Source organism: Panthera uncia, chromosome E1 (assembly GCF_023721935.1).
Source record: "Panthera uncia isolate 11264 chromosome E1, Puncia_PCG_1.0, whole genome shotgun sequence".
Taxonomy (NCBI): domain Eukaryota; kingdom Metazoa; phylum Chordata; class Mammalia; order Carnivora; family Felidae; genus Panthera; species Panthera uncia.
The window spans coordinates 46317490-46327222 of record NC_064814.1 but is presented as its reverse complement, the minus strand read 5'-3'; positions in this window follow the sequence as shown (position 1 = coordinate 46327222).

Genomic DNA, 9733 nt, shown 5'->3' with positions numbered 1-9733 from the left:
AACGCAGAGTTCTGGGAACCAAGTGTCCCTGGGGTGGCTCTGGGAGGTCTGATTAAGTATTGTCCCCAAGCTGGTGTCTATGATCTGTCAGGTGATGTTTTGGGGGGCGTGGGGACTCCCGGCAGCATGAGCAGTGACAAGCAGATCTAACAGAGTTACCAATATTAGGTGGGTCAAATGCACTGTAGCTTGAGCTTGAGTGGGTTGTGTTGGTCCCGATTGACAGCCCATCACATGATGAAGTCCTTCCAGATCGAGGAGGGGTCCGCTGTCCAAACGTGGGTGTGATGGACCCAGGTCACGATGCTGTCTACTTTGAGAGCGGTAGTGGTTGTCAGCACCACGATGTAGGGTCCCTTCCAGCGTGGCTCGAGGGTCTCTCGGTGGTGTCTCTTGACATAGACCCAGTTTCCCGGCCTGTACTGATGAGGTGTCGGGGTCGGGCCAGCCTCGTAGATGGTACGGAGGTGCGGCCAAATGTCCTCGTGCACCCTCTGGAGCCCTCTCAAGGAAAGAAAAATTTCTTGATCTTTAAACTCAGCAAGAAGTTCAGCTCGAAGGTTGGGAATAACAGGGGGTGGCCTGCCAAACATGATCTCGTAGGGAGTAAAACCCAAGGTGTAAGGAGTGTTCCTAACCCAGTAAAGGGCATATGGTAGGAGAGTCACCCAGTCCCCGCCAGTCTCCATGGTTAATTTGGTAAGGGTCTCTTTTAGGGTTCTATTCATTCTTTCTACCTGTCCTGAGCTCTGGGGCCTATAAGCACAATGTAATTTCCAGTTTGCCCCCACCGCCTTGGCTACTGCCTGCGTTACCTGCGAGATAAAAGCTGGTCCATTGTCTGATCCTATCATGGCAGGAAAACCATACCTGGGTAAGATGTCTTCTAGTAGCTTCTTAGCCACCGTCTGAGCCATTTCATGCTTGGTTGGGTATGCCTCCACCCAGCCAGAGAAGGTGTCTGTAAATACTAAGATATTTATAACCGTCCTTTCCTAGTTTGACTTCAGTGGAGTCTACTTCCCATTGGGCTCCCGGTCTGGTGCCTCTGAGCCTGGTTCCTTTTTTATTTGATGTGGCTCTCGTGTTGGTGAGTTGGCAGGTCTTGCAGGCAGATACAGCTTGCTCTATTTTGGTGTCCTGTTGGTGAATCTTGATTCCGGCATGTCGGATTAAGTCTTTTAATTTTCGGGCCCCCATGTGAGTAGACCGATGCATTTGCTCTAATATTGAGACTCCGAGCCGGTCTGGCAGCACGAGCTCCTTGTTAGGTGTATACCACCATCCCTTTATCTCCTGGGCCATGGGGAGTTTCTTGATCTACTGTAACTCCTCCTGGGAGTATTTGGGCTGGTCTGGTAAAACTGGGTCTCCTGGGTCCAGTAGTTATATGGTCATGGTGGGGACTGAAGTAAGGGCTACTGCCTTGGCTGCCTGGTCAGCCTTTCGATTACCTCTAGCTACTGGGTTATCAGCTTTCTGGTGCCCTTGGCAGTGGATAATGGCTAGCTTGGCAGGAAGCCATAAGGCCGTAAGCAGGTTAAGTATCTCCTGCTTAATTTTTATAGTCCGTCCTTCTGCCATCAGTAACCCCTCTCCTGATAAATTGCCTCATGAATATGAGCTGTGGCAAACGCATAACGGCTGTCTGTGTAGATGTTAAGCCGTTTTCCAGCTCCCAGCATCAGCGCCTTGGTGAGGGCTATGAGCTCTGCTCGCTGGGCTGACGTTCCAGAGGGTAGAGCCTCCGCCCATACGGTGTCCGTTTCGGTGACCACTGCTGCACCCGCATACCTGTGTCCATCTTGCACAAAGCTGCTGCCATCAGTGAACCAAGTAGCCTCAGCATCGGAGAGGGGCCGGTCGGTCAGGTCCGTCCGGAATCCGTGTACTTGTTCCAGGATTCCCGAAGTCATGTAGTGGAGCACCTAGGTCAGGGTCGGGCAGCAGTGTTGCAGGATTGAGGGCTGCACTGGGGTGGAACCGCACTCGTGGAGGGTTGAGTAGGAGGCTCTGGTAATGAGTCATACGTGTGTAGCTCATCCATCTATCGGGAGGCTGTTTCAGGACCCCTTCAATGGCGTGTGGGGTTGTGATCCAGATCTCCTGTCCTAGGGTCAGTTTGTCTGTGTCCTTGACTAGGAGTGCTGTCGCCGCAATAATTCTTACGCATGGCGGCCAGCCGGCAGCCACTGGGTCTAGTTTCTTGGACAGGTAAGCCACTGGGTAGTTCCAGGGGCCTAAGGCTTGAGTTAGAACCCCTTTTGTTATTCCCTTATGTTCGTCTACAAAGAGGTGGAAGGGCTTCGTAATGTCTGGTAGGCCCAGGGCTGGGGCACTTAGGAGCGCCTTTTTTATCTGATTAAAGGCAGTTTCTTCTTTTTCAGCCCGTTTAAATGTTTTCCCCTCTTTGGTAGCTTCATATAGGGGCCTGGCGATCTCAGCAAAACCTGGAACCCAGAGGCGGCAGTAGCCGGCTGATCCTAGGAATTCCCTTACTTCTCTTCGGGAGGTGGGAGTAGGGATCTTTAGGACACTTTCTTTTCTGGCATCTGATAACCGCCGCTGTCCGCCCTCCAGGATATATCCCAGGTAACTTACCCTCTCCCTGCATATCTGAGCCTTCTTTGCGGATGCCCGGTACCCTAAGGCCCCCAGGGTAGCCAGCAGGTCCTGGGTCCCTCGCTCACAGTCTTTGGCCGTGTCAGCAGCAAGCAGGATGTCATCTATGTACTGTAGGAGGGTGAGGCCAGGGTGCTCCCTTCTGTACTCACCCAGGTCCTCGTGTAGTGCCTCATCGAAGATGGTGGGCGAATTTTTGAATCCCTGAGGTAGCCATGTCCAGGTGAGTTGCCCACTGGAGCCCTCCTCTGGATCATGCCACTCGAAGGCGAACAAGGTTTGGCTCTGGGGTGCCAGCGGCAGACTGAAGAAGGCGTCCTTTAAATCTAGTACAGTATACCAGACCTTGGAGGGCGCCAAGGAGCTCAAGAGAGTATATGGGTTGGGAACAGTTGCGTGTATGTCCGTGACCCTCTTATTTACTTCCCGGAGGCCTTGTACCAGTCGGTAGTCATTTGTGTGAGGCTTTTTGACCGGCAGTAGGGGGGTGTTCCAGGGAGACTGGCAAGGAACTAGTACCCCTAGGCTTCGTAGTCTCCGGATGTGTGGCTGGATCCCCTTCTGGGCCTCCTGAGACATGGGGTATTGTTTGATCCTTACCGGACTCTCTCCTGGCTTGAGCTCTACCAGGACAGGGGGCCTGTGAGTGGCTAGTCCTATCCCTCCCCTCTCTGCCCAAATCTAGGGGAATTCTTGTAGCCATCTGTCTATATTATCCTCTCGGGAGTGCCTCCTGGTGGAGGCAGTAGTATTCATTCTCCAGTTTCATGGTCAGGACCTGGACGGGGTGGCCCTTGCCATCGGTGACCTGAGGCCCCCCCCCCCCTTGTCTGAAAGTTATCTGAGCTCCAATCTTGGTCAGTAAGTCCCGTCCTTACAGCGGGTAGGGGCATTCTGCTATTACCATAAAGGAGTGGGATACCCGTCCCGTCCCCAAATCTACCGTTCTTTGGGTAGTCCATGAATACTGGCTCATACCAGTTGCCCCTTGTACCCAGGACTTCTTGCTGGCTAGTTTTCCTTGTGGGGTGCAGAGGACCGAATGTTGTGCTCCGGTGTGGACGAGGAAGTCAGACACAGGAGTCCCCTCCACTTTAAGAGTTACCCTGGGTTCGGGGAGAGGGTCCGAACCCCGACTCCCCTAATCACTTAGTTCATCTAGCTCTAGGGCTTTTACTCGATCAGTCTTGCTTCCCTTCCCACCGGCCCTTTTTGAACAATCTCGGGCCCAATGCCCTATCTCCTTGCAGTATGCACACTGATCTTTCTGCAGCCTCTGCTTCCCCCCCTTGGTGGTTCCTTTACCTTTTCTTGTGTCATCTGCCAGCTGCCGGAGACGGCGGTCTCGTTCCTTGGGGAGTCAGCAGTGGTAGCTAGTAGTATTCTGGCCAGGTCTCGAGTCTGCTTACTGCTGGCAACCGCCATGGCGCGAGCCTGCTTGTCCTCAGGAGGCTCCTGGTTATTATATACCTTTTCGGCTACCACCAGTAAGTCCTGCAGACTTTTTTCTCCTAGTCTATCTATTTTCTGTAATTTTTTCCTAATGTCTATGGCCGATTGGTTTACAAAGGCCATGATAACAGCTGCCTTGCTTTCCGGAGCCTCTGGATTCATGGGGGTATAGGTACGGAATGCCTCCATGATCTGTTCTAAAAAGGCAGCCGGAGATTCATCTTTTCCCTGTTGTACATTTCCTACCTTGGCCAAATTGGTTGGCTTTCTAGCAGCCATTCGGAGACACCCCCCCCCCCCCCCCACTATTAGAGTCTGGCGATAGACCCGGAGCCTCTCCTTACCTTCTGCCGTGTTGAAATCCCACTGGGGCCGAGTTAAGGGGAAGGAGGCATCTATCTGAGCCTGGTTGGTGGTGGGATTCCCGTCTGCGCCCGGAACTAGTTTTCGGGCCTCATTGAGGATTCTTTCTCTTTCCTCAGTCGTGAACAGGACCTGCAAAAGCTGCTGGCAGTCGTCCCACGTGGGCTGATGAGTAAAAAGAACAGAGTCTAATAAATCAATAAGCCCTGCCGGTTTCTCGGAAAATTTAGGATTCTGAGCTTTCCAATTGTAGAGGTCACTAGTGGCGAAAGGCCAATAGTGATGGGGCTGATTCCCCTCCACGTCTGGGGGTCCGGTGGCTCGCAGGGGCAGAATAGTGGAGTTGGCAGTGGAGGCAGATTGCTCCCTCTGAGCCCTTTGTCTGGTAAAGGGCGGGCTTCCCACTGGAGCGTTTCTGCCTCCCACTCTCGGAGCAGCGTCTGCCTCCCCTGGAGGGGGTGGATGGTGTTCTTCCGGCATCCTAGGGAGGTTATACAGGGGAGGAAAAATTAATTCTTCTTCAGTCCCCCCCTGTAGGACAGGGTAGAGGGGTGTTAAAGGCTGGGTACGACTTTTCTTGTTTTCCTTCTTCTCTGTCCCCTGCAAAGCAAGAATGGGTTTTGGCTCCGGAGGGAATGGGGCTAGGAAGGGCTTAAGCCAAGAGGGTGGGTCTTCTACAAGGTCCTGCCAAGTGATAATGGTTAGAGGGGTAGTCTGAGTCTGTCCCATAATGTCCGTCCAGTAAGTCCACAGGACAAAACAGAGAAACACAGAAACAGACAAACAGAGGGCCCCTAGAAAGTCTTCCAACTCCATGGAAGCAAAACTGAAAGCTAGACGACGGCCTCGTGCCGACTGGCGGGAGTGACCTGCCTCGTCTCAGACCTTTGAGGGGATTCCACGTCCCTCCAAAACCGATGAGGGGATTCCACGTCCCTCCAGAAGGGAGGATCGGAACGTCTTCCGAAACTCCCGGCCTGTGGTCCTCCAGTGCATCCACTTAGATCGCGCTGGGCAGAGAATTTCAGAAATGAGCTCACGCAGAAAAGACGGAACGAACAGACACTAACCGTGGCCAGTCAGGCTCTCCGGGTCGGGGGTCCCTTGGAGGTCTTGGGGATCCCTGGCGAGCCCCCAAATGTTATGCCCAGAATTCGTGATCCCCAAAGACCACCAGGGAGCCGAGTCCCATGCAAAAGCAAAGAGCCTTTATTCAAGCTAGCTTGAGCTCAATCCCCTATCTGCACTGATGCAGCGGTGAGATACTGGAGAGAGAGAGCGAGTTTCAAAAACACAAAGGTTTTATAGGGGTCTAGGGGCAGTTGGTGAGGTATTGGCTGTGGCCTCAGCCGATTGGCTGAGGAAGGGTCGGAGTCCCGTTACGCAGGTCGCCGGGTGTGTTTTGATCGGGAAGTTTGAACGGGTGAGCGGGAGGTTACTCAAGGGGAGGAGGCGCGGTCTGAGGTTTCTGCGATTTTCCCGGAAAGGGGCCATGTCGGGGACACAGTCACTCAAGGTGGAGGACACAGAACAAGATGGAGTCGGCCGGCGTAGGTCCGCTCTTTCATGTCCACTCCCCACTTTCATACAGTCCATGACCTAGCCTCAGGCAGCACCTCCCTCCTGAGTTTTGTGTCAGATGCAGCTATGTTTCCTGACCCCTTATTTCGGAGGGACTGTGGCTTTGACTCATTCTGCCCCTCTGCAGGAGGGTCTCACCGAGCAATGGCTGAGTGTCGGCCTCACCCAGGAATGTTTGCGGGGCCCTGCTGCTGCCGATACCCAGAGTCTGCCACCGGGTGCCAGCCCGCCCCAGAGCAAGTTTGTGAGATAGTACAGCGGCAGCATTTCAGGGATTATGGAAAATCACAACACACATCTGGCACCAGGCTTCACCCTTAACGACCTTGTTCCAGCACCAGCGAATGTGGTTGTCCTCCTGGGTCCACGGGGGCCTTGCCCTTGGGGGACCCACACAGCCTCTATCAGGTGTCTTCCCATCAGGGGAAGTGCCTCTCCCCGTGTGGCCTGAAGACCCCCAGACTCCACTCTGCTCCTGGGGATTCACCCTTCTCAACAGAGCACCTCCGGGTATGGAGCTGCGGAGTTTCAGACTCTGCACTCCCCCTGCTTATAGTCTTAATGGAATTTATTTATTTTTTATTTATTTTTGAGAGAGAGAGAGACAGAGTGTGAGCAGGGGAGTGGCAGAGACAGAGAGGGAGACACAGAATCGGAAGCAGGCTCCAGGCTCTTAGCTGTCAGCACAGAGCCCGACGCGGGGCTCGAACTCACGAACCGTGAGATCATGACCTGAGCTGAAGTCGGAAGCTTAACCGACTGAGCCACCCAGGCGCCCCTGGAATTTAAACCCTCTCCTTTCTCCTTTCTCCCTTTTTAGCTCAGTCCGTGCAGCTGTTTCCACTTTTCCACTTTCTCTCCAGCTACTTTTGGGGGACGGGTGCTTTTTCCGTGGCTTCTCTTTCCCCCAGTTCACCTCTCTGCGCTGCATACCTGCTGAGTTCTGTGGTTGAGGTTGTGTAGATTGTTGTGTTAATCCTCAGATCAGTTTTGTAGGTGTGCAGGATGGTTTAGTGTTGGTCTGTCTACTTCATGGACGCAAGACACACAAAAAGCTTCCATGCTGTTCCATCAACTTGGCTCCTCCACTAACTCTTTCCTGCTCTTCTATGTACAGAGTTGCTCTCCTTATTTCCATCAGTCTTAATTACGTTTACCCGAGTTTTGACTCCTAGAAAACACTCTCCAGTGAGACAGAAACCTAGTAATCAATTGTGTAACTGTCACACTAGATTTCTGAAATCTATAAATACATTGTATAATTTTAAAAAAACATTTTTTCATAGTACAGTTTTTTAATAAAGCACATAGCATATTTACCAACAGACCCAAATATTCTCAACCTGTCTACAATAAGACACCAAAAACACAAACCTACATTTAGTAATCACTGCTTTAGCACTCCATCCTATTTGGGAAAGGCCTAGATGCCCAATGAATTGAATCTAATATATCATCCAAACAAAACTCTAACGTTTCAGGTTACCAAAGACTTTGAAAGCTATCTTAAAAATTATTCAGGAAAACTTTGAGACAGAAAAATTATCTTTTTAAGTCATCCCTTTGCTGACAAATTGCAAGAGATCATACAACCTTATTTGACCTTTAGTAAAGCTAAGTAGAATGAAAAGTTTTATATTTAATGATAACTCTAAAAAGTGTCTGTCTTAATGAAACCAAACTTAACTCAGTTTAACTATCAAATAGATTCCACCTGTATCTACTTAAAAGCCAATCAACTTGTTTCCCATTGTCAATTTTTACCTGGGACACTGGTGGGGCAAATGTGAAGTGTAAGGTATAGGTTCAAGGGGGTGCTCTTAGCTCCTTGACAACAAGGGTAGGAGGAGGAGCCCGTGGTGCCAGAGGCACTGAGGATGGAAAGGGCCAGTTATGTAGGCCACACCCAAGGTGCTGCAGAAACAGGAGGAGGGGAGAGGAAGGCAGAAGAGGGGAGGTGCAGCCTCGAAGTGTGGGGGTCTATAAAAGCCCAGAGGGCAGGAAAAGAGGTCTCTGGGTCTTAAAGCCTGCCAGCACAAACAGATGAGTGGAAGCAGAGTTTTTCTCCACACCAAGTGGAAATAGGCCCCCACGTCAGGCCAGAGAAGACGGAACTTCCACGAAACAAAAGGAGTTTCAGTAGCTACTTGGGAATATCCCTTAAAGTCCCCGTCCTCATGCACAGTTGGCTCCAATTATCATAGCCATCAGCCCCGGAAATGAATGAGGGAGAAACCCCCCCCACACAGCCAGAGTAACCTGAGTCTATTAGGAGGAACAGTGAGAGTATCAGTGTCCCCTTCATTATGGATGGCCTATGTTTCCTTCAGCAACCTGGCTTTATTTGGAGGGGGCCTGTATAGAAAATTATCATCCAATATGATCGGAGGGAGTTTATCAGCCTGGCTAGTGGCCAAACACATTTGGTAAGAGGCCCTTAGGCTGGGGTCCTGATTTATGGTTATTCAGGGCAAGACAGAGGGTACTTCAGTCCATTTGTCCTGTTTCTTGCAGAAGAGATATAACTGATAGATCATATCAATCTTGCAATCTGAATTGATTTCAGTGGGTTAAAAGGTCTGTTAAGGGAGAGTCCTTGGAAACTGAAGAAGCTTAGAGAAGATCCATTACCCCAAATCCCCTCTCCCCCTGACTCCCAGGTTGAGTCCCATGCAGAAGTTCCAGGTGTCAAACGTCACTAGAGGCAACCCTCGAATGAAAGTGCTATTGATCACCATTCTGCCGTAAAAACCCACAGAAAGGATGCCAGCATACCCCCCACTGCCCACCCTTCCCCACTGCATTCTAGACTACAAACAGATGCCAGTGAGTGGCCCGAAATACCTTGCTGTACCAGGAAGAATCTACTGTTTGTAACCCATGGAAAACACCAGAAGAGTTTTACAAGGGGAAATTATCCAATTTTATAACTGAAGTAGTCAGTAAGGGACACTGATGAAAAATAGTAAAGATAGAAATCCATCATGGTCTAAGTGACATTTCAACGCATGTAGTCTTTACAGCTGACTTCCCTAGAAAAAGGTCCAGGTTGAGTTTTAATTCGGTTGGGTACTGGTTTCAGCCAGCTTCCAGTGGAGTTCTCTTATCCAGAAGCAGCTAGACCAGAGATGTGGAGGGGATCACATTAGACGAATGAGATGGGAACCTCACACTGGAGTCTTAAGACTGGCAGCTGTGCTGGTGACTGAGGTGGTTGTCCTGTACCCAAAAGACAGCCCTGTATAAGAATAGGGATAAAGAGAGCACATCAAGTTTCTGGGTCTTATTTTGGGTCTTATACCCCTTCTGGGCCAGGGTACTGATTTCCAACTGAAAAGCTGGCTTTCTCCTCCATATAAAGTAGCCATGGGCTACACGGTTGCAGCCTGAGCAATTGACATGAAAGTGTTCCAATAAGATTGTATTCCCTAAAAAGCCCCTGAAATGAAAATAAAGGGAGAGAAGAAGAAAACAAGTTTGCACCGAAGCTTGGAGTCCAGATGAAAAGACTTGAAGCCTGATGTAAGGACACCAATAGGATGTGATTACATGATGTGATTTGGAAGTCTTGGGTTCGAGAGTGAATGGCTAGGAAAGAATTGTTAAGACAGTTTTGGTGCAAAAAGATGATTTTATTATAGCAAGAGGACAGGACCCATGGGCAGAAAGAGGTGCATTGGGATTATGAGGAGTGACTGATCGTATGCTTTTTTTT